We start from the raw sequence: 25,776 nt of genomic DNA, 5'->3' as shown, positions 1-25,776 counted from the left end.
ATACAAATTCCTCTCTTCCAGCTTTTTGAAAATACACGATAAATTATTGTGAGCTATATTCACGCTATAGAGCTATAGAGGTCTAGAACTTATTCCTCCTATCTAGCTATAATTTTGTATCAATTAAACAATTTCTCTCTAGCCTCCCCTCTCTACTACCCTCTCATGCCCCCAATAACCACAGTTCTACTCTCTACTTCTATGAGTACAACTTTTTTAGTTTTCACATATGAATTAGCAGATAAAGTGTTTTTCTTTCTATGCCTGACTTATCTCATTTAACATCATGTCCTCTAGGCTGATTCATGTGCCACAAAGGACAAAATTTACTTCTTTCTTATGGCTGAATAGCATTCCATTGTGTATATACAACACATTTTCTTTATCCATTCATCTGTGGGTGGAAATGTAGGTTGATTCTATATCTTGGCTATTGTGAATAGTATTGCCATAAACATAAGAATGTACATATATCTTCCATGTACTTATTTCCTTACCTTTGAATAAATATCCAGTAGGGGGATTGCTGGATTGCTATTTCTACCTTTAGTTTTTGAGAAACCTACATACTGTTTTTCATAATGGCTGTACTAATTTACATTCCCACCAACGGTGTGTAAGAGTTTCTTTTTCTCTCTATCCTCACTAGCATTTGGGGGATTTCTTGTTGTTGGTTTTTTGTTTTGTTTTGTCTTTTTGGTGATAGCTAAGGTAAGGTGATATTTTACTTGCATTTCTCTGATGATTAGTGATGTTGAAATTTTAAAATTTACTTGGTCATTTGTATGACTTTTTTGAGAAATGTCTACTCACAGCGTTTGCCCATTTTTAAATCAGATTATTTGCTTCTGGCTGTTGAGTTGTTCCTTGTCTCTCTAGACTATTAGTATTTTGTCCAATGTATAGTTTGAAAATATTTTCTCCCATTCAACAGATTGTCTCTTCACTCTATTGATTGTTTTCTGTATTGTGAAAAGGTTTGTTTAACTTGGCATAGCCTCATATATCTGTTTTTGCTTTTGTTATCTATGCATTTGAAGTCTTACCCATAAAATCTTTGCCTAGACCAATGTCTTGAAGCATTTTTTTGATGTTTTCTTTTAGTAGTCTGACAGTTTTGTTTCTTTTTATTTTATTTTATTTTATTTTTTTTTGAGACGGAGTCTCGCTCTGTCGCCCAGGCTGGAGTGCAGTGGCGCGATCTCGGCTCACTGCAAGCTCCGCCTCGCGGGTTCACCCCATTCTCCTGCCTCAGCCTCTCCGAGTAGCTGGGACTACAGGAGCCCGCCACCACGCCCGGCTAATTTTTTGTATTTTTAGTAGAGATGGGGTTTCACCGTGGTCTCGATCTCCTGACCTCGTGATCCACCCGCCTCGGCCTCCCAAAGTGCTGGGATTAAAAGCGTGAGCCACCACGCCCGGCCGTCAGTTTTGTTTCTTACATTTAAGTTTTTAATCAATTTTAAGCTGTTTTTTTTTTTATATAGTGAGAGATGGGATTCTAGATTCATTCTTCTGCATATGGATATCCAGTTTTTCCAGCAACATTTATTGAAGTCAGTGTCTTTCTTCAATGCATGTTTTTGGTGCCTCTGCAAAAATCAGCTGGTTATAAATATGGGAATTTATTTCTGAGTTCTCTACTCTGTTCCATTGGTCGATGTGTCTGTTTCAATATAATGCCAAAATTTTTTGGTCACTTTAGATTTGTATTATAATTTGAAATCATGTAGTATGACGCCTCCGGTTGTTTGTTTGTTTGTTTGTTTGTTTCATTCAGTATTGCTTTAGATATTCAAAGTCTTTAAAAATTCCACACAAATTTTAGAATTCTTTTTCTATTTGTGAATAATGTTATTGGTATTTTGATAAGGATTCCATTGAAGATCACTTTGGGTTTTATGGTCATTTTAACATCATTACTTCTTCTAATTCATAAGCATGAGATGACTTTCCATTTTTTGTGTGTCCTCTTCAATTTTTTCATAAGTTTTGTAGAGCAGCAGTCCCCTTTTCGGCACCAGAGAACAGTTTTTTTGTTTTTGTTTTTGTTTTTTTGAGTTGGAGTCTTGCTCTCTTGCCCAGGCTGGAATGGAACCTCCGCCTCTCCCGTTCAAGCGATTCTCCTGCTTCTGCCTCCTGAGTAACTGGGATTATAGGCGCCCACCACCACGCTCAGCTAACTTTGTTTATTTTTTGTATTTTTAGTAGAGGCGGGGTTTCACAATGTTGGCTAGGCTGCTTTTGAGCTGCTGACCTCAAGTGATCTGCCTGCCTCAGCCTCCCAAGAGACTAGTTTTGTTAAAGGCAATTTTTCCGTGGATGGGTGGAGGATGATTTTGGGATGATTCAAGTGCATTACATTTATTGTGCACTTTATTTCTATTATTATTGTATTTTGATACATAATGAAATAATTATACAACAATATTGAAGAATCAATGGGAGCCTCAAGCTTGTTTTCCTGCAAGTAGATGGTCTCATCTGGGGGTGATGGAAGATGGTGACAGGTCATAAAGCATTAGATTCTCATAAGGAGCATGCAACCTAGATCCCTTGCATGCACAGTTCACAATTGGTTTTGCACTCCAATGAGTATCTTTTTTTTTTTTTTATTATACTTTAAGTTCTAGGGTACGTGTGCACAACATGGAGGTTTGTTACATATGTATACATGTGCCATGTTGGTGTGCTGCACCCATTAACTCATCATTTACATTAGGTATATCTCCTAATGCTATCCCTCCTCCCTCCCCCAACCCCACAACAGGCCCCAGTGTGTGATGTTTCCTTTCCTGTGTCCATGTGTTCTCATTGTGCAATTCCCACCTATGAGTGAGAACATGTGGTGTTTGGTTTTTTCATCCTTGCGACAGTTTGCTGAGAATGATAGTTTCCAGCTTCATCCATGTCCCTACAAAGGACATGAACTCATCATTTTTTATGGCTGCATAGTATTCCATGGTGTATATGTGCAGAATCTAATGCCACTTCTGATCTGATGGGAGGTGGAGCTTAGGCCTCTTTTCCAGTTTGAATGGTTTTGTTTCTTTCACTTGCCTGATTGCTCTGGCTAGGGCTTCCAGTACTGTGTTAAATAAAAGTGGGCATCATAGAATGAATTAGGAAGAAGGACCTTCTCTTCAATTGTTTGGAATAGTTTGAAAAATATTGATGCTCTTTAAAAGTTTGTAGAATTCAAGTAGTAAATCCTTTCTGTCCTGGGCTTTTCATTTTGAGAGACTTTTTATTACTGATCCAATCTTATTATTTGTTATTTCTCTGTTAGAGTTTTCTACTTCTTCCTAGTTCAATCTTGGTAGGTTATATGTGTTCAGAAATTTATTCATTTCTTACTGGTTTTTCAATTTGATGGTGCATCATTGTTTATAATAGTCTCTAATGACATTTTGTATGTCTGTGATATCAGTTGTCTTCTTTCTCATTTCTAGTTTTATGTTTTGGAGGGTCATCTCTCTTTTTCCTTAGTAAGTCTGGCTATGGTTTCTCAACTTTGTCTTTTCAAAAAACAACTTTTAATTTCATTTTTAAAATATTTTGTTGTCTCTATTTCATTTAGTTCTGCTGTGATAGTTATTATTTTCCCTGCAACTATGTTTGGGTTTGGTTTGTTCTTGCTTTTGTAGTGCCTTGAGGTGCACTCTTAGGCTGTTTATTTAAAATATTTCTACTTTTTTGATCTAGGCATTTATTCCTATAAATTTCCCTCTTAGTGCTGCTTTTGCTGTATCCCATAGGATTTGGTATAGTTTTAAAATTGATTTTTATTTGTTTCAAAATATTTTATAATTTTAAAAATTTCTCCATAGACACATTGGTAGTTCAAGGCCATGATGTTTTATTTCCACATATTTTTACAGTTTTCAAAGTTTTTCTTGCTATTGGTTTTCAGGTTTATTCCGTTGTAGTCTGAGAAAATATTTTATATAATTTCAGGTTTTAAAAATTTGTCAAGGCTTGTTTTGTAGCCCAACATATAGTCTATCCTGGAGAATGTTCCATGTTCTGATGAGAAAAATGTGTATTCTGAAGCTTTTGGATGAAATGTTCTCTAAAGGTCAGTTGGGTCCATTTGGTCTACAGTACAGCCTATGTCTAATTTTTAAAAATTTTCTGTCTGGATGATATATCCATTGCTGAAAGTGAGGTGTTGAAGTCCCCAGCTATTATTGTTTTGGGGTCTCTTTCCCTTTAGCTCTAATATTTGCTTTATATATTTGGGTGCTCCAGTATTGAGTGTGCATATATTTACAGTTGTTATATCCCCTTGCTGAATGTATTCCTTCATCATTATATAATGACTACCTTTGTTTATTTTTAAGCCTTTTGACTTAAAGCCTATTTTACCTGATATAAAGATAGTTACTTCTGCATGCTTTTTGTTTCCACATGCATGGAATATAACTTTCCATTCCTTCACTTTCAGTCTATGTGTGTCTCTACAGGTAAATGAGTCATTTGTAGCTAGCATATAGTTGAGTCAAGTTGTCTTATCCATTCACTACTCTGTATCTTTTAAGTGGGTGTTTGAACTATTTCCAGGTGTAGGACGTCCTTACACATATCTCACAGGGCTGGTCCAGTGGTGATGAATTCCCTGTTTTTGCTTGTCTGGGAGATATTTTACTTTGTCTTTATTTTGGAAGAATAGCTTTGCTCAAAATAGTATTCTTGACTGAAAGATTTTTTTCCCTCTTTCAACACTTCAACTATATTATCCATTTCCTGGACTATAAGATTTATGTTCAGAAATCTGCTGTTTTGCTTATTTGTAATTTGACACTTTTGCTATTTTTAGGCTGAAGTGTAGTGGCACAATCTCTCATCACTGCAACCTCCACCTCCGGGCTCAAGTGATTCTCCTGCCTCAGCCTTCTGAGTAGCTGAGATTACAGGCATGCTCCACCATGCCTGGCTAATTCTTGTATTTTTAGTAGAGACAGGGTTTCACCATGTTGGCCAGTCTGATCTTGAACTCCTGACCTCGAGTGATCCGCCCTCCTTGGCCTCTCAAAGTGCTGGGATTACAGGCTTGAGCCACCGTGCCCAGCCAGAAAACACTTTCTTACAATGGTTTCAAATGCATGAGAGCAAACAAATAATTTACTTCTTTTTCCCAGGTTATGAGTGCCATTCTTATACTATTTGTTAATTGAAAGTATTTCCAGTGATTCTGCAAGAAATGTGAAAAATAGGGACAGGAGTTTCTGAAAATAATAAACGGAGATTCTTTATATTGCCTCTGTCTTTGAATAAATGATGTATTTAAGGATTAGGAAAGTAGAAAAATTAGCATTCAGGTATCATAGTAAAAGCAGAGAAAAGCTTGACTAAATGAATAATAAACATATGGAACATGTCACCAAGGAGACCAATTAAAAATGTGATAAATCAGAAGTTCTGCCATCATTTCTGGTGCAACAGAAGTAAAACGAATAAGACAAGAGAACACAAGTAGATACTTTCTTTATTGACAAAGCTAAGCCATTATTTCTTTTCTTCACATAAAATATTCCAATTGATATCTCTATTGGTGTAAAATGCTTAACAGCAACCTCACCTTTACATATAATTTTTAAAATTAACAGTTTTCCCATCACAATTCTATTTTTAAATACTCATGTTTGTATCTTTATTCTCTCATTATCTTTGCCATTCATTTTGCTGACTACAAAAATTCTGAATTTTCTTAAGCTTTGAAGACATATATCTTCTTTTTTGGTATTATTATTATAGATGAATATGTAGCCAATTCTATTTACTGAGATAATCTTTCACACGTGGTAGATACAGGTATCTTTCGTCACTTCCTATATATCTTCACCATTTTCCCAGATACTATTTAAATAACCAAAAATGCAATGTTTGTAATTAAGGCATCCTTGACCTTCCTCTTAAAATGCAAATTTCTCCAAAGACATAATGTATACATAATCAGCTGTATCTTGCAATAAGATTTATTATATTACTTTCCAACAAAACTTAACAGAGAAACTAAAACCTGGGCCAAGTTAACTTTTGATTAGACCAAGGGTGCTGATTTTGCAGAGCGTGGAGTTTTGCTCATCTCTAAAGATGTACAGTCTTCTGGGCAGGCAGAGAACTAGAAGGAAAGGATATAGGCCTGTGGAAACAGAACTGCATGGAAGAAAGATTAGAGATATCAGAAGGGTTATGAAGAAAAATTTTTTAAAAACTGACTTCGAAATGCAAACTTTACATTTGGAGTAGTCAATGTGTTTTACTATTTTAGTTCTATATATCATTAAATGTTTATAAATTTCTGTGAAAATAAACATGTAAATTAGCTCATCAAAATTAAGACTGTATGATTTCATTATTGATATTTTTAAAACACTTGGTAACAAACCACAAAATGGAACTGATATCTGCTCATTCACTCTACTAATAACTACTGAACATTGACTTTGTTCAGTGAACTGTGCTTGCACATAATTTGCAATACAGTAGCTAGTATGAATAATACTTCTTTAGTACTCTACAATGGATTATTACAGATACTTTCATACTTTGACTAGTCTGATCTTATGGTGCTAAATGTTTTGATCTCAGGTTGCAGTACTAAAGGATAAATTTATTCATAAGATAACAATTTAAAAGAAAAGAGAAGAAATACTGCATCAGAATGTTTTAAAGGAAGTTGCATTTTAAAAACTATAAATGGATGAAACTGGAAACCATCATTCTCAGTAAACTATCGCAAGGACAAAGAACCAAACACCACATGTTCTCACTCATAGGTGGGAATTGAACAATGAGAACTCATGGACACAGGAAGGGGAACATCACGCTCCGGGGACTGTTGTGGGGTGGGGGGAGGGGGGAGGGACAGCATTAGGAGATACACCTAATGCTAAATGACGAGTTAATGGGTGCAGGAAATCAACATGGCACATGGATACACATGTAACAAACCTGCACATTGTGCACATATACCCTAAAACCCTAAAGTATAATAAAAAAAAAAAAAAGCAAGCAAACAAACAAACAAACAAACAAAAAAAACTATAAATGTACTTCATTTAGAGAGGATTCGTAACACATATACTTTGAAGAATTATGTGTTTATATGTTTTCTATTTTTCTTAATCTCTGAATAAAAAATTATGAAGTGATACATTTGAGTATTATGTTTCTTTGAAAAGGGATGATAGTCCATTGAAATGTTTTCTAAATAATTTCATAGTTTCATATAAAGTGTCAGCAGTGGATAAAATCTTTGAGTTCCTGCTTAGGTTAATTATTTTACATTATGTTTAGTTTTCTATTTAACTCCATATAAAATTGAAACTGGATTCTTCTAGAAAATAATTGTAATGCTTAGATGTTATCAAAATGCACAACAGATTGCATCACACTATAAATTATATTTTTAAAATTAGTATTTTCTGTTAATGTTAGGACTAAAATACATCACAAACACAATGAAAGATAACCAGTTTGCTAAATATTGGAATACAAGCTTCTTTTGGTATATTTATATATAAACAGTGCCTAAAATAGTCCCAATCACTTAATAAAGGTACTTAATAAATCTTTGTTAAGTTAGTTTAGGAACTTATGTAGGCAAAGTGACTGCTTACTTGAGCAGCCAGGTTGATGCAAATCAATAGATTTCTTAGAAACGCTATGTTCAGAGTTGAATGTTCAGCAAATATGTAAATCTAAGTGGTAGCAAAAGAGAGAGGAGAAAAATGAGGCAGGGAAGACAAAGGAGGAGGTTGGAGTAGAAGTCAGTAGCAGGAGAAAGAAGAGGGAGAGAGAAGTTAGAGCATTTACTATTTACATTTACCTGTAGTGCCTTCGCCGTTCCTCTCAGTACCCTTAATCTCCTGGTTGGTGCATCTTTCTCCAATTACTACTAAGGGGATCAGAGCTACTACAGAGTTTCAGGGATATGTTTGAACCTGCGTTGGCTTATGCTGGAAATCATTAATGCCATACTTAAAATACTCATAATACTTACAAAATGTTCTAGTTACATATTATTCTGCAATACCACCCTCAACTGTATGCTATATTGAAAATTATCTAATGAGAACATAGATAACCTTCTATTTGATAATTAAGAATGGTCATTTCACAAAATATTTCTTTATAACCACAAGACAAGCAAACAATAAAAAAAGTCTTTTTTCCTACACCTAATATGCCCGGCCTTCCCAAGGAAAAATAAACTCTGTATTTTTATTTATTTTAAGAACTTAATGTTTTAATTTCTCATCAGGGTATTTGGCCCTGCCTATTAGTCTCTTTTCTCAATTTTTCTTTTATACTTCATTATCCTCTTCAAATCCCCATTTCTGGTGAACATTCTGCTAATTATTGAATGATAATTCATAATTCATGAATTTTCTCAAATTTTTATTGTCATAGAGAAATATGTGTTCTCCTCTTTAGCTCCACTCTCAGAAACAATAAAAAGCATAATAACACTCTTTAGTGATCTGTTAATATAGTCAAAGAATTGTGCTAAAAAGAGTCATTATCAATAATTATGTTATTTAATATCAGATAGACGCTAACATTGGCATCTTTTTTAAAAATAATGAAACTGAAGTTTCAAAAGGTTAGGTAACATTGCAGCAGTTAGTTAATATGTAGTTAATATGTAGCTAATATGTAGCAGAACCAGAATTTGCACGATCCTGATTGGAGATCTCTCTGTTACCTAAATTGAAAGGGAATAAATATTATTTCTTTCCATCAGATTTAATTCTCAGCCTGTGCTATAGACACATCTTCCCTTCCTCCATAATTATCCATTGGGGAAATAAATGGAAGAGAGTTTGAAGAAGACAATGTGGTCAATTGTTTTATTTCTTAATTTCTCAGCTTCTTTTATTACCTCTACTAATGGCCCTTGGTCTATCACACTTTATTTTTTAGTTATATTTAACCTGTTTTGTCTTCCGCTATTTCATGCACACCCTTTACCTCCAGGTCACATACTTATATAGTTAACTTTATTTCCCTCTAGGCTTAAGCCTTTTTTGTGGGCAGATCCCCTACCATTTCTTTTTTAATTTTATCGCCCGTGTCTTGAGTATCTGCTACAATTGATATAGTTGATCGATTGTATCATAGTTGATACTCAATAAATAGGTGTTTAATGAATAAATCTCAATGTCTCTGTCATAATAGAAAAGAATCGTCTTCTTCAGATTTTTTCAAAACTACATGGTAACTCTTGTTTCTTCATTCAACTGGTAGTTAAAGGCTAGTGACACCCAGAGAGTTTTCCTTAGTCATCTATCCTCACTCTGTCATCTTCCTTTGGAAAATCTGTTCCATATTCAACATTCAATTTCTACTTGTAATATGCTAGTTATTTCTGATGAATCTCTCTCTCTTCTGCTCAGGCCTCTATTTTCTGCATTTGTCTTATATATTCAACTTCCATTTATACGTGAGTATCCCATATGCATCAGGTATAAAATTAAGCTTCTCTTCCCCCATAACATAACTTGTCCTATATTCGCTGCTCGTGAAAGACACCAGTGATTACCTACTTTCTTAAGCTAGAAGCCTGTGAGTTATATAAGATAGATGTACTTTCTTGTTCACATATAACTTCTCTACACCAAAATATAATTGACTTCTCCTTGCTTGCCATCACTGCTACCACTGTATTAACTTAGTACTTTATCTTTTCTTTCATGTATTAATAATTTTAACTAATATTTCTCTATTTTTCTCAATGCATTATACATGAATTTTCAAAAGTACAGTCCTGATTCTGCAATACTCTTATTTAAAATCCTTTGCTGGTTCATCTTATTTTCAAAACAAAAATCCAAACTACTCTATGTGTTATGTACGAAACATCCTTTATAAGATATACAAGTTTTCAACTTTATTCATAGTGAAATAAATAATATAAAAACTATGTTAACCAAATCGAACAGTTTTTTTATGCATGTGTGCAGTCGAATGCTATTATAGCAATGGCAAAATATGAGTTATTTCTTTTTCTCTCAATTGATATATTTATTCAACTCAGAAATTTTATGTAACTGTGAATTTCCTCATTTTTCTATTCTGTTAGTCAAAAACAGCACATCTAAAATTGCAAATGAACTCTTCAATTTCAGAAATATTGTGAACATCATTTGGACAGCAGTCTCTGTTCTGATTATTCTGTTAGAATTCCTTTTCTAGATACATGGTTTTTAACTATATTTTCTATGTACATAAAAAATAGCCGGGGTCCTGCAGATAGAAAGTGAAAAGTCAGTTTTTAACCTGATGTTAAATTGATTTACCATCATTATTAGAAGTACATAAAGATAAAGAAATTTAAAATCTTATTATTTTTTGCTATGATATTTTCTATTCCTTTTTCCCCCAAATGGCAATGTTGTTGAGTAATTCATTTAAGAATATCAAGATTGTTAAACCCTGTAAGTTTTAATTTTCTAACCTGGTTGTTTTAAGATTAGCTATATGTAACTTATTACTTAAATTTAGGGCACAAGTGTTCACTTTTCAGACTGTAGCAGCACAGTTTTTATTTCTGACTTGTAATTTTGATATTAAACTTCATACTTCTAAAAATAATAAATAAATATCACACTTTAATGAAAAACCTGTCTTCAATGAAAATCTAGTTTCTAGTCTCCTGATTAGTCAACCGGAAAAAAATAAAAGCAACTTTTGCAAATGTTCTTTGCTCTAAAATACTTGACATTTTCTACTCCTATTCTTCTCTATTTTTTGTGTGTTGTTCTTCCTACACTTTTTTGGATTTTTTTTCTGGCAATTATTTGCAATTCTGGATTATTTTGATTCAAGATTTAATTTAGCTGGCATTTGTTGGAATTCTGCCAAATAACATGTTAGTCATAAAGGGTAAGCACATGAAATAAGCACAGACTCTATCCTTCACTATTTACACACAAAAAAATTGAGAAAGTCAGCATTTATTGAGCTCCTACTGTTTGCCATACTGCCTCTGATATTTATGACAGGCGTAATCTCTCAGGCTGAAACGACTACCCTTAAGAGAATGTGTTATCACCTATTACTTATAAATAGGAAGAGCTCTAAACATTAGATGTAAGTCTTAAACAGTTGGGCCAAGATTTAAATGCATGAGGATGTAATAGCATGCACAGTATGTCTACTACACCATGGTGCTTCAAAAATTATTTTTTTAGTATCAATACATGCTCAATCTTATAAATTTCTTTAATGTAAATTTTAGCTTTAGTTTTAATTGAGTATCACAGGACTCTGGATATTTTCAAGTATGTCTTCCTAATATGACCCAAACATGGTCTCTGTTGTTTTTAAAATACCTTTGACATAAAGTAAATTGAAGAATTTGTCTTTGTTGACATCAATTCATTATACTCTGGATTGATGTAGCTTTACATTGTCTTTGAAAGATAGGATTAACACTCTTTGTCTCTTCTGAGAGTTTTGTGGGATTTTTTTTAAACAAAGTTGCTTTGATTATTTTGTATTTTCACATGAATGTTAAAATCAGTTAGTTAATCCCTACTAAAACTTTTGTGGAAATTTCCATTGGGATCGTATTGAACCTATGGACTAATTTAGGGAACACTGACATTTCAATGATTAATATGTCTTCTGACTCATGAATACAGTATATCTCTCTATGTCTATGTTTCTTTAATTATTTCAGCAATTTTTTATAGTTTCTAGCATACAGATATTTCACAACTTTTTTTCAGATTTACCTCTATGTATTTACCACTTGTTGATGCTATTGTAAATGGTATTTTAAATTTCAGTTTCTTATTTTCATTACTAATATATACATTGATGTATTATTTACATTGATGTATATTCTTTCATATATGCATTACTACTATTCTATTAGATTTTAAGCAGATTCCAGTAAACATTTTAAAAAGACAATTATGCCTTGTGTGGATAAAAATTTACTTCTTCCTTTCCAATTTGGACACTTTTTGTTTCATTTTTCTGCTTTGTTGCACTGTTTGAGCCTCCAGTAAAATGTTTAATAGAAATGATGAGAGCAGACATCCTCCTTGTTTTGTTCCTGATTTAAGGAGAAAGCATTCAGTCTTCCACCATTAAATATGATGAGATCTACAAATCTTCATAGATAGTATTTATCAGCTTGAGGAAGTTCCTTTCTATGCCTAGTTGGCTGAAAACTTTTATTAGGAATTCTAGATTTTGTCAAATGACTTTTTCCATAGCTATTGAGATGATGCTTTTCTAAATAATTTAATATGGTGAACTACATTGCATTTTTTGCATTCCTAAGTAAAACCCACTTTGTCACCACGTATTATTCATTTTGCATATTGATGTATTCTGTTTGTTTTTGTTTTAGATTTTTGTAACTTTCATCAGGTGGTATTTCGGTCTGTAGTTTTCTTGAAGTGTTTCTGTCTAGGTTTTGTTGTCAGGTTGATTCCGTACACATAATTCACTTGGAAAGTATTCCTTTCCACTTTTCTGGAAGTGTTTGTTTAGAATTTGTACTATTTTTCTCTCAAATATATTGTAGAAATAACTGGTGATGTAATCTGGACTTAGAATTTTATTTGTATTTAGGTTTGTTACTACAAATGTAATTCCTTTATATATAGGACTCTACAATTTACTTCTTCTTGGGTAAGCTTTGGTAGTTGGTGTCTTTCAAAAAACTGGTACATTTTGTATAAACTATTAAATACAGTGGTATAAAGTTCATAACATTCTCCTAATATTCTTTTAATATCTAGAGAAACTGTACTAATATTACTTCTTGCTTAGAAACTATACTAATATCACTTTTCCTAATTAATCTGGTTAAATGTTTAAAATCAATTTTATTAATTATTCTCAAAAACAAACTATTGATTTTGATTTTGACTTTTCTTCTTTTTTATTATAGGAATTCAGTGGTATAAAATTTTTCCTATGTACTGCTTTTGCAATATACAATGTATATTTTCAAATGTCATCTTTTCATTTTCATTTAGGTCAAAATACTTATAATTTTCTTTTGGTTTTCTCACTGGCTCATCAGTTATTTAGAAGTGATTGTTTATTTTGAAGCTACGTAGGAGTTTCTCAGAAATCTTTCTGTCTTTAATATCAAATTTTATTCCATTGTGGCCAGAAAATATACTTTGTAGACTTGAATCGTTTTGGATTTATTAAAAGTTGTTAGTTGTTATAGTTGATTTATTAAAAGTTGCTAGAATATGATCAATCTTTGTAAAAGTATTACATGCAGAAACTCTCCCAGAAAATTGACAAAGTATGAATGCTTCCCAAATAATCCCATGTGTTCAACATCAGAAGAACATGTATTCTGCTTTTATTGGGTAGACTATTCTATACATTAAATTAGATCAGGTAGGTTGACCTAATTTCAAATCATCTATATTTTTCAAGTCAACTGCTGTATACCTGGGGTGATTTTCTGTCTATTTATTCTATCAATTCTTTTATACAAAGTTGTATTAAAGTCTCCAGCTATCATTATTAATTTGCTATCTTTTCTTAAAATTCTATTAGACTTTATGTATTCTGAAGTTCTGTTATTTTGAAACCGTTTTTAAATACATAAACACCTAACCTTTTAATGCTCTCCAGATGAATATGTACCTTTATTATTATGAGATGGGCCACTTGACCCCTAGCCATATTCTTTGCTCTAAACTCTAATATTTAAAAAAGAATCTTTAGCTTTCTTTTGATAGTATGAGTCTTAGCCTGGCATACATTTTTAAAATATTTATATCTTTAGATTTAAAGTACTTTTCTTAAAGGTGGTGTTTATTTTTATTTATGTTTTTCAGTGCTACTCTCCTCTTTAATTTTTCTATTTGTACATTTTGGCTTTTCAGACCATTTACATAAAATGTGAGTATGGAAATTTTTAGGTTTAAAACTATCAGTTTGCTGTACACTTTGTATTCTCCCATCTATTCTTTATTCTATTTCTTTCAATTATTTTCTATTTATTTTCTATTTCTCTGCCTTTTGGATTTATTTAATTTTATGATTCTATTTTACCTTCTTTGTTGACATATTAGCTACGACTATTTTGATAGAATACATCTTTAACTTATTACTCTTTATCTTCAAATGATGTTATATTACTTCACTTATACTATAAGCACAGTAAATAATGGACTTCCCTTTTATCCCCAGCTGGGACTTGTATGTTATTGTTACAACATCTACTTACTTCATACACTTCACTTTCAATTTCGTTCATTGCTATTATCTATATTTATGTAGTTGACTATATTTTAAATGAATTTAAATAAAAATAGATATATATATTTTCTCCACATATTCACATTTACATTTCCAGTACTTTCATTTCTTTGTACAGCTGATGAATTTGAAGTTTTCTTTAAGTATATTAGGAGTTACAGGTCACATATGGTCTCTGTTTTAGATTCTCTTTTTTTTTCCTTTATCATCCTTTAAAAGTATAAAAACCAGACTATCTCATGGCTACACAAAAGAGGCTACTGGGCAGATTGTGATACATGGTTTGCCAATCCCTGGCATAGATCTGTGTTTATATCAATTATCACTTTTTCTTCTGCCTGAAAAATATAGCTTAACATTTAGGTGGTGAGAGTATGCAGGTGATTAATTATTTCAACTTTCCATTGCCTTAAACTGTATTTATTATTCCCTTTTTAAACTCACTTTTTTTTTTTTTTGAAGGATGTTTTCACTGGCTATACCATTCTAGGTTGACAGTTTCTTTTTCTGCAGCACTCCAGATCTTTAAATATTTGTATCTACTCTCTTCTTGTTTGCATTGTTTCAAATGAAATATCTGATGTAATCTTAATTTTTTCCTCTGTACATAACATGTTGCTTTCCTTTGGATTTTTAAAAAATATTTCTCTCATCACTAGTTTTGAAATATTTGATTATAATGTATTTTGGTAGTAGTCTTTCATTGGGATTTACTGAGCTTCTCAGATCAGCAGGTATATAATTTTCACCAAATTTGAAAGCTTTTAGCCATTACTATGTCAATTTTTTTTGCACTCCACTTTTTTAGGGACTCCAATTGTAGGTATATTAGGTAACTTGAAGTTGCACCACAGCTCACTGATGCTGTTTATTTTCTTCTCCTCCTTAATGTCTATGTAAAATTATAGATGATTCATGGTGCTATGCCTTCAAGTTTATTATTTTTTCAATTTCTTCGTAGTCATTAACCTACCCAGTTATTTTTCAAATTTGACATTGTAGTTTTCTTCTTTAATAGTTCCATTTGAATCTTTTTAAATATCTTTTCTTTCTCCACTAACTTTTTAAATGCATGGAAAATAGTTTGGTTAATTTTTTTCCTCTCCTCATTATAGTTCACATTTTTCTGTTTCTTTGCATGCCTGCTAATTTTTTCATTGGATTCAAACCTTTGAATTTTACTTTTATGGATACTGGAAATTTTTGTTTCTATAAATATTCTTCAGCTTTGTTTTGTGATGCAGTTAACTACTTTGAAAGCGTTTTATCCTTTTTCGTCTTGCATTTGAGGTTTGCTAGGTGGTTCTGGAGCAGTCCTCATTGTAGGGCTAATTATTCTCCACTGCTAAAGCATTACTTTTCTGTATACTCTACCCAGTGCCCTGTCAATTACGTCATTTTCCATCATGTTTAGTGGGAACAGACACTACTCCACATTCTGTATGAGTGCTGGGTATTCTTCTTCTAATCTTTCATGTTCTTCTCCTGGCCTTGGGTAGTTTCCTCCTACATATTGCTAATCAAGACTCATGGAATATTTAAGGGCAATCCTCTATAGATCCCCAGAATTCTATTTCTGGGCATCTCTTTACTCTATAGTACTCTGTCCTAAAAATTCTAGTTTCTTTGTCATTCCTCAACCCTTAGCTTCATCTCTTTAATTCAAGGATTCCATAGTCTCCATCTGGTTCTCTCTATATATACCAAGATCTGGAAAATCTCTCAAGGCAATACACTGGAGTAATTCTAGGACTTGCCTTATTATTTCTCATCTTTCAGGAATCATTGTTATCTATTGCCTAATAATAACTTTCTAAGATCACCATTTTATATATTTGGTTAGTTTTTATTTATTCCTATAGGAGGGTAAATCTGATCCTTGTTAATCCATCTTGGTGAAAAGCATAAGTGCCCTTCAGCTGTTTTCAATCTATTCAACAATACAGTCAGAACTGAATTAAATATGGCTATAGGGACCTGGAATTCAAGTAAATAGAAAAGCAACATTTTAATTCTCTCTTGTTACCTATTTTAGCTACAGATTTACACCAATTTGGACTTTATTTCTCAAGTTAAAGCATTCTAATTGTAATTTGCTTTGATTAAGAAGGATAATAATATTGGACGTGATAAGTTTCAATTAACCTGCTTATTTATTTGAATTCCTTCCAGAGGCTCAAGACCGTTTCCTAGTAGTCTTGAGCCTTTGGAAGGAATTCAAATAAATAATCTGGCTTTGAGTTGTCTAGATCTTACAGACTAAGTTCTCCCTTCCTGATTTTTGGGTCAAAATACTTCGCATATTTAACTGACCACTTTGTAATAAAAAAAAAAACACAATTAATTATTTGCAGGTCTCTTTTTCTATTTCCCTATGGCCCCAGTATAGTGAGTTTAAGGGACTTGGAGCCTGACCAGGGAAAAAGATATAATCGCTACGTGGCAGGAACACACAATGAGCTTTATTTGGGTAAGAATTTGACAGGTTTGCATGAATGGGAAGACCATAATAGCATACGACCACCAGGGGCTATGACACAGAAGGAGAAGAAGGCAAAGGAACTCACACAGGATAGGGTACCAGTTAGACGGATTGTGTGTCTAGGTGACATCAGTCAGCAACACAGCAGGGGGTCTCTGGGTCAGAGAGCACCAAAGGGCAGCAGCAGCTGGGGCTCCTCCTTAGCTACAGGGTTTATTTTATCAATGGCTAGTGGATGTTAAATGCAGTTTTGTATGGTATACATAGGTGATAGCCTAAGTTGCTTTTTATAATCTGCTTTTTGGAGCTATGTGTAAAACCACTGTGTACAATTTTGGGTTTGATGCTGGAGGCCTTCTGAGCTAATTGGCCCCAGCTTGCTATAAAGAAGTAAACAACAGTGGGTCAATAACACAGAGGGTATCCTTATCTCATGTATGTAACAATCCATTCCTTGGTCTCATATTGTTTTACAATCTAATGCTTGCATTTAGAGCCAGTGATGAAATATCTTTAAGACTCAGACCCTTAAAAGGATGTGAATTAGGATTTCAGAGGATGTTTGCAGCTTGTCTGACCATGTACTAAGGAAAAGCAAAGCAAACAGCTCAGAAAAGACTTTAATTTGTTCAATCTGTTTGGGCAGTACAGTGCTATTATGGCCCCTTTGCTCTATGTTCCTACCTATCCACATACCGCAAGGTGTTTAACTGGAGTACAGACCCCTCATTTGGTAGCCAATAAAAAATCTAGGACTATGGAATTATCTAACATAATGGCCAGTAATGTATGGTAGGATTCAACCAAGAGTTTTAGTCCTTGGGCCATTTGTTTAATTTGTGTGGCTAACACCTTAGACATGGATAACCGTGTTTCTTTAATTGTGTTTGGTATGTTGTACATACGCTATTCTTACTGTCCCAGAAATGTGTGATCCTAAAGTGGTTAGCACTTTGAATACTATTAGGAAAACTCATTTGCAGCATTGGAGAGTTGTGCTAGTGTGGTTTATAGAGGCAAGAACTTTGGAAGGAGGGGGCATGGTGAGCTTCCACTGCCGAGTAAAAATCTACTGGAATTTTGATCCAAATCAAAATGCAGGAAATATCGTCCAGGGTCTGATACGGAAAAGCCATTTGGTTCCCTTACAGGCCCAAAATACTTCCTCTCTTCTGTGTCTCTATGAAGGCAAGTTTTTATAGTTTGGTGCAATTGCAGACAGTGTTGATAAAGGTTAGGGTAAAATAAGCATGTATGATATGAGCACTTGGGTCTACTAAATTGGTTATGGGCTCAATTTATTATTGTCCAGATATCTGCATGATATCAGTCTTTGTATATTATTGTTGGATGTGGATAGTCATTGGAATAGGCTCATTATGATAAATGAGGTTTGCAGGGGAACCTGGACAGGGGAGAGTACTCTTCTATGTTACATAAAATCAGGCGGGCAGAAGCAACCCCAGCACGTGGTTAAATTTGCCATAGTAAATGTTTCTGAGTCAACGACTATGTTCAGGTTCGGTGTGGTGGGCAATTGCATGTCCCTCCTTGTTCAGACTGGTATATATTGGTGCTTGAGTTGCCTGCCAACTGCCATTGGTAAATGCCATAAGCCATAAGCACCTTGCAGGTGCTCTTGGTTATTTGAACAATCAACATTACACATTAATATTGCTTGGTATTTTCACTTACTCTATTATTTTACAGGAACATGTATCATAAAAAGAAATATGGGCCTTAAAACAGGGCCTATTGAGAGAACTTGGATGACAATGGCCCCATTGTTGGATGACAACGGCCCCATTAACTCCCCATAATCCTAGCAATATTAAGTTAACCGTTTTATGGCATAAGTACATCATATTTAAATTCACTGCCAATGAGGAGACCACCTGTAGAGACACTGAGACCTCTGCTGCTATATACACCCACAGTAAACACAACCACAATTGCTAGTTTGCACAGAAAAATGCAAGCCAATTTGCATGGGAGCCCTGGCATTACTGCCGACACCAAAGGAATATCACTGGGTAATTTCATCTTTTTCTTGTCTCTTGTAGAAAATTCAACATGTAGAAATTCAACATGATGTAGAAGTAATTGCCCCCCACCCCAGACCAGGTAATACCATTTGGTCGATACCAAGTGTAAAATCAGATCTCCTGCTTCTTGCTGAAGATGACTTCCAACTTTAACCTCTACTATGTTGTTCTTCCTCCTTATCTGGAAAGTTTCTACCTTTGCTAGTGGTAACTACACATCCACTGGAGAATCATGTTAGTCTTGCTAATTTACACCCTACCACTGACAAGATATTTCTGAAAACAGCATGCAATGTGTACACCAGGGGGAGGCAAATAACATGAGTCATTCTGGGGACAATGGAACCATACTGTTGACTATTTGGGTAGGTCAGTCCTAATAACATCACCATAAACATCAACACTTAGGCTAGCACTCCTCCTCCTATTCTACCACCACTAGCAACACTCATTCCAGCTAAACCAGACTCTTGGATATCACTTGTCACTCAGTGACACTGTCTAAGTCTTATCAGCCAATGTTTACTTCAAATCAACAAAATAAAACACACATTATTAACTAGTGCTATCAAACAAACACAACAATGAATTGCTATCTATCATGTCTCATTTATGGAATGTCCAGAAATTGTGTTCACCCAATATTACAATAAAAATGCTCACACTTGCCACAATCAATCAAAATGCTGTAATTCATAGCCAATACCAACAAATACTACAGGATTAAAGCAATAATGTTATAGCTCTTACCAATCCTTGGGATAATAATAAAAGTAACCCTTGCCAAAAATATACACCCCTTGCTATATACTAAATGTTTGTGACGGCTCTAAAATTTAAATGTTGAAATGTTAACCCCTACTGTGATGGTATTAGGAAATGGTACCTACAGTAGGTGATTACGTTAAAAGGCCAGAACCTTCACAGACAGGATAAGTGTCCTTATAAAGAGAGGTCAGAGAGCTCTCTTGCCCCTTTTGCCACATAAGGATACTGTGAGAAGTTGTCAATCTGCAACCTGGAAGAGGACCCTCACCAGAACCCGGCAATACCAGCATCTTGATCTCAGACTTCCTAACCTTCAGAACTGTGAGAGATAGATTTCTGTTGCTTATAAGCAGTGCATGAATTCTTTTTTATAGCAGCTGGAGCTGACTAAGACACCCTTACAACTCTTCGTCTCTTTTCCTGTGACAGTTATGTGCCACATAAGGACTTTTAATAAATGACAGACCATATATTCGATGGTGGTCCCATAAGATTAAAATAATACATTTTATTTTACCTTTTCTATGTTTACATATGCTTAGATAAACAAATACACATGGCTAATTACTGAAATTTACATTAGAGTTGAAGGTAATAAAGTAATTGCCCTGATCCTTCACTTCTGGATACACAGAGTTTAATTATGGACTTATCCTGCATTTCAAATACTTGGTACCAACAAGATGGAGAACTAAGAAATAGTTAAGATAAAATGATAAAATATTATTCTACTGAGGAAAATGTTAAGAACCACAATACATCTGAGTAAAAATAATAATAATCTGAAATTCAAATTAAAAGGTCAAAAGTTACATAGAAGTTTGCAGTGCCATACAAGGCATTGAGTGATGTTGCATAGCAAATCGTACATGAGATAATAATAGCCAAAATGACAATTGTTCCAATTGTTCCCTATGCTGCATATCAAAATGCATTATGCTGCCAAGTAGTAAAATCGTGATCTCAATATATTAAAAATAAAAGCAGCATATGAGATACACTTGCTCTTAGTAGACTGAAAGGTATGGAATATGTAAGACACTGGAGAGTAAAAACTAATTTATCACTTTTCTGGATATCAGTGATATGTGGTTGGAACTCTGGGGAAGGGGTCAGGTGATGAACGTTAAGCTATTTACCTTCAAAATTCTTCTATGAACTGATGACAATTGTGCTTCAAAACTCCTTTTCTGAGAAATTTTTCTTTGCTTCTTACATTTTTCTGCAAAGAGTCCCTACTGCCTAATCATTTCCACTTTGCTTCTTCGAAAACACCAGTCCATATTTTACTAAGGAATAGTTGAAGTTCCACTTTCTTTTGCCTGTAGGGATATTGATTAATCCTAAATTATGATTATAGCTTTACTCCCATTTATATCTCCATTCTGTGAAAGGGTCACATGCGCAAAGTGGCCCCCAAACACCACAAGAGCCTAGAAACCAAAGAATGAGACAGAAACACCCAGTTTGCCAGTAAAAAGTATTTTAGTGGTGGAATTTAGAGACAGAAGTGTGGCCTTCAGAGGCAACAAGGCAGGTAGATCTCTACACTGTCACCTCCCAGACTTACATTCCATAGGGAATATATTCCCTATGCTTATTCCATAGGCTTATATTCCACAAGGAAAATGTATAGTACTTCAGCAAGACAATTACAGACAACCCTCCAGAACTGGTAAGAATGCTATGTACATCATAGCCTGTAATTTGTGCAATAACATCAACACTGACATTTCTTACACTGAAGTTTTTAAAGTGTAAGAACCGTAAGGACAATAAATAATGTAAGAAAGCCTAGGCAATACCATTCAGGACATAGGCATGGGCAAGGACTTCATGTCTAAAACACCAAAAGCAATGGCAACAAAAGCCAAAATTGACAAATGGGATCTAATTAAACTAAAGAGCTTCTGCAGAGCAAAAGAAACTACTATCAGAATGAACAAGCAACCTACAGAATGGGAGAAAATTTTTGCAATCTACACATCTGACAAAGAGCTAATATCCAGAATCTACAATGAACTCAAACAAATGTACAAGAAAAAAACAACCCCATCAACAAGTGGGTGAAGGAGATGAACAGACACTTCTCATAAGAAGACATTTATGCAGCCAAAAGACACATGAAAAAATGCTCATCATCACTGGCCATCAGAGAAATGCAAATCAAAACCACAATGAGATACCATCTCACACCAGTTAGAACGGTGATCATTAAAAAGTCAGGGAACAACAGGTGCTGGAGAGGATCTGGAGAAATAGGAACACTTTTACACTGTTGATGGGACTGTAAACTAGTTCAACCATTGTGGAAGTCAGTGTGGCGATTCCTCAGGGATCTAGAACTAGAAATACCATTTGACCCAGCCATCCCATTACTGGGTATATACCCAAAGGATTATAAAACATGCTGCTATAAAGACACATGCACACGTATGTTTATCGTGGCACTAATCGCAATAGCGAAGACTTGGAACCAACCCAAATGTCCAACAATGATAGACTGGATTAAGAAAATGTGGCACCTATACACCATGGAATACTATGCAGCCATAAAAAATGATAAGTTCATGTCCTTTGTAGAGACATAGATGAAGCTGGAAACCATCATTCTCAGCAAACTATCGCAAGGACAAAAAACCAAACACCGCATGTTCTCACTCATGGGTGGGAATTGAACAATGAGAAGACGTGGACACAGGAAGGGGAACATCACACACTGGGGCCTGTTGTGGGGTGGGGGGAGGGGGGAGGGACAGCATTAGGAGATAGACCTAATGTAAATGACAAGTTAATGGGTGCAGCACACCAACATGGCACATGTATACATATGTAACAAACCTGCATGTTGTGCACATGTACCCTAGAACTTAAAGTATAAAAACAAAAAATCAGGAGGCATTCATGGGACTAGAGCTAATCAGAAATCAACATGGCAGGTCAAGGTGGAGCCACTTTTGTCTCCACAATTTCTTTAGCTTCAAGAATACATGATATTTATGGGAAAATCATACACACTATTTAGAATCTGGAAAAAATGCTTAGTCCTGCTAAATCACTTACTACCTTTTTGATGTGGCCAAATCCTTTAACCTATGACATTTAGATTTTTTGCCTATAAAAACAGAAATAATAAAGACTTGCTTGTAAGATTATTATGAGTGTTGAAAAAAGTATTTGTGAAAACTATCAGGAACACTTTTAGTGTTAATTTTTCTCCTCTTTCACTTCTTAAAAAATAGTAACTTATGCTTGTATTAAAATATCTCATAAACCCCATAAATATACATGCCTAATACATACCCATTTTTTTAATAACTTAGTGGAAATAAATTCTATGAATGAGAAACAATAAGAAACTTCATCTGGCATTTTCTTCTATGTAATCTTCATGCAGTTGAAATGAAAGTATTTTCACATTGTCTGAAATACAATTTGATTAATTAAAGCAATATTTTTACACTGCAGATCATGATCTCTAAAATTAGTGAGATTAATTTTTTTTTATTTCACAGCTAATATTTACCATTATGCTAGTGATAAGATTGGATTCACAATGTTTTATTACTTGGCTCAGAACCAAAATTAGAGACAAAATCATGCGCATGGCTTCTTATGTGAATCATCTGGGCACGATATTAACATCAATATGAGATGAAAGGCTGATGAAATTCCACAGACCACTGAATCAACAAGCTGTTTCTTATTGAACCATCCTCAATGACTCTACCATGAATATGAAAAGGATCATAAAATTATTCCTAACTTCAAGTTCCTTTTCTTTTTGAAATAACAACTATTTATCTTGTAAAAACTGACTCATTTTTGCCATTTATCAAAAACATTAAGAGTAGAAAAATAGTAACTGATTACTTTTTAAAGCAAAGATGAAATAAGTATTAAGTGAAACTTACAAAGTCTGTTTCTATTAAAGGATTTACACTACTATGTGATGGTCATTGAGAGTCAAATATGAATTCCCTTTTTATATTAGGAATCAGCATCATGTCAGACATAGAAATATGGTATCATTATTTTATTTTTATGATCAAGTATTATTCTGATTCAACACCGTACCTTTAATTTGGAAGTTGAATATTAACCTAAACGATGTTGTACAGAAACCTGTAAGTGATCTCTATTCTATTTCATTCTTATAAAAGGGAAAAAATTTATCTATAAAGAGCCATCAAGGAAAAAAAATGAAACACTGTGTTCATAAAACAAGCAGTTTGCCCTCACACATGACCTTTCAGGCATGCATCTTGGTCAGGTCTTTTCAAAATGGATCTAACACAGCTTGAGTTTATTGTAGTTGACTGTGGCTTCACTCTCCCTGCACTGATTCCTCACTCCTAGGCTGTCAGCAGACCTCCCGTTATCTTCTAGATTTTGATTCTTTTGCACAAGTCAGACACCAGACTTTTGCTTCCAAAATCTGAGGAATACTTATTAACACTATTAAATATCTCTCACTGTCCTGGGATTCTATAATGGCACCAATCCTCCCATGGTCCTGGGTTTGGCATGTGGGAATTGCCATCCTTTTCCCCTCTCCAATGGCTGGGGGTAGGAAAACACCATCATATTCTCTGTTACACAAATATCTGTTTTCAAAGAACTCCTGACTTTGATCAAGCCCTTTCATGGCCCTCCAGCTTTCTCCTATACATAGACTGGAAGTAGGGGATGGATTGGAGAGTCTAGAACATATTTTTGGCCACTTTTTAGAGTCTTACCAGGATGCACCAGCATCACTCTTTTGAATGTGTGGCTGTTTAACATCCATTATCATCTATACAGGGACATCAGTTAAAACTCTAAGACAACAGGAAAAGTAAATTTAACATTTTTTTTCTAAAATTCTATTACATTCTCATATTTTATCTATGTAGGTATTCTTTTGTTTTATAGGACAATACAATAGGGAAGTTAAATAATTGACCTAATAGCTCACATCTAGAAGGAAGATTTTAAGAAATTCTAATGCAAATCTCTAAACCCCACTACTTTCCAAAAGGTGGAATCTTAGTAGGCACATAGTTTATTGGCATAGTTAAGCTGAGGACCCTCCTCAAGTTTAGGGCAATAAACCTGATTTCCAGTTGTAGATACTGGAGAAAATGGGGCCATTACTATACTATTAGGCCCATTAATGATTGGTCCTGGAAGAGAATGAACCTGAGTCCACAAGGTGAAAGACTTCTGGCCTTGTATTAATTGGATAAAGTAAAGCAGTATAAGGCAAATAGCCAATAATGCAGTACCTTATTAGGGGTGGAGGAGAAGCAGTTTGTTATTCTCACAGCACCTTAAGCAAGTGAATTGTATTTGTTTTTCTTTTTCTCTTTGAGACGGAGTCTGTCGCCCAGGCTGGAGTGCACTGGCGCGATCTCGGCTCACTGCAAGCTCTGCCTCCCGGGTTCACGCTATTCTCCTGCCTCAGCCTCCCGAATAGCTGGGACTATAGGCACCCGCCACCACGCCCCGCTAATTTTTTTTGTATTTTTAGTAGAGGCGGGCTTTTACCATGTTAGTCAGGATGGTCTGGATCTCCTGACCTCGTGATCCGCCCGCCTCAGGCTCCCAAAGCGCTGAGATTACGGGTATGAGCCACCGTTCTCGGACAAGTCAATTATAGTTCATATGGTTTTTCAGAAATAGCAATATTTCACAGATTTTAACTTTCTCATTTCCTTGAGTATTATCATTGTCAAGGACAAAGATGGGCTGATATATGCATATTCCCCCTTAAAAGAAAAGAGTTTGGAAAAGCCCATTATCATTTGAAGTCTTTATCGAGGAAGCGGGACACTTCCACCAATTCCATGGGTGAGGACTTAACTATGGTTTGAAAGTTTGTGTCTCCCTTCCAAATTCATATGTTCAAATTCTAACCTTTAAATGAAATTGTTAGGAGATGGGACTTTTTCAAAGATAACTGAATTACGAAAAAGAGCCCCAATGACTGGGATTTGTGTCCTTATAAAAGAAACTGCAGAGCCAACTAGCCCCTTCCACCATGTAAGGAGATGGGCAGAAAATACAATAAAGTATGGAGAAAGGACACAACACACAAAGGCAGTGGTTGTCCATAATGTAAAATAGGGACAACCATGTCAGAACTAGGGAGGACCTCTTTTCAGCTGTATAAAAAAAGAATCTATATAGAAAAGGGTACGTTTTGTTTGGAATAACAAGCTAGGAGCATTATTTTAGGAAGTC

General features: G+C 34.5%; 1 long non-coding RNA gene across 1 annotated transcript in view; it reads right to left on the bottom strand.

Moving 5' to 3' along the window:
• Positions 1-5,471: 5,471 nt before the first annotated feature.
• Positions 5,472-25,776, bottom strand: part of LOC129458470 (uncharacterized) — a 38,086-nt gene continuing 17,781 nt past the window's right edge. Inside the window, exons 2-4 of the long non-coding RNA XR_008649634.1 lie at positions 22,855-22,974; positions 20,691-20,873; positions 5,472-6,159 (exon numbers count right to left, since the gene is read on the bottom strand). This is a non-coding gene — a long non-coding RNA (uncharacterized lncRNA). The remainder of the gene's footprint in view (positions 6,160-20,690; positions 20,874-22,854; positions 22,975-25,776) is intronic.

This window comes from Symphalangus syndactylus, chromosome 19, assembly GCF_028878055.3.
Source record: "Symphalangus syndactylus isolate Jambi chromosome 19, NHGRI_mSymSyn1-v2.1_pri, whole genome shotgun sequence".
Lineage (NCBI taxonomy): Eukaryota > Metazoa > Chordata > Mammalia > Primates > Hylobatidae > Symphalangus > Symphalangus syndactylus.
Note: the sequence above shows the minus strand (reverse complement) of the source record. Positions and strands in the feature narration are given on the sequence as shown.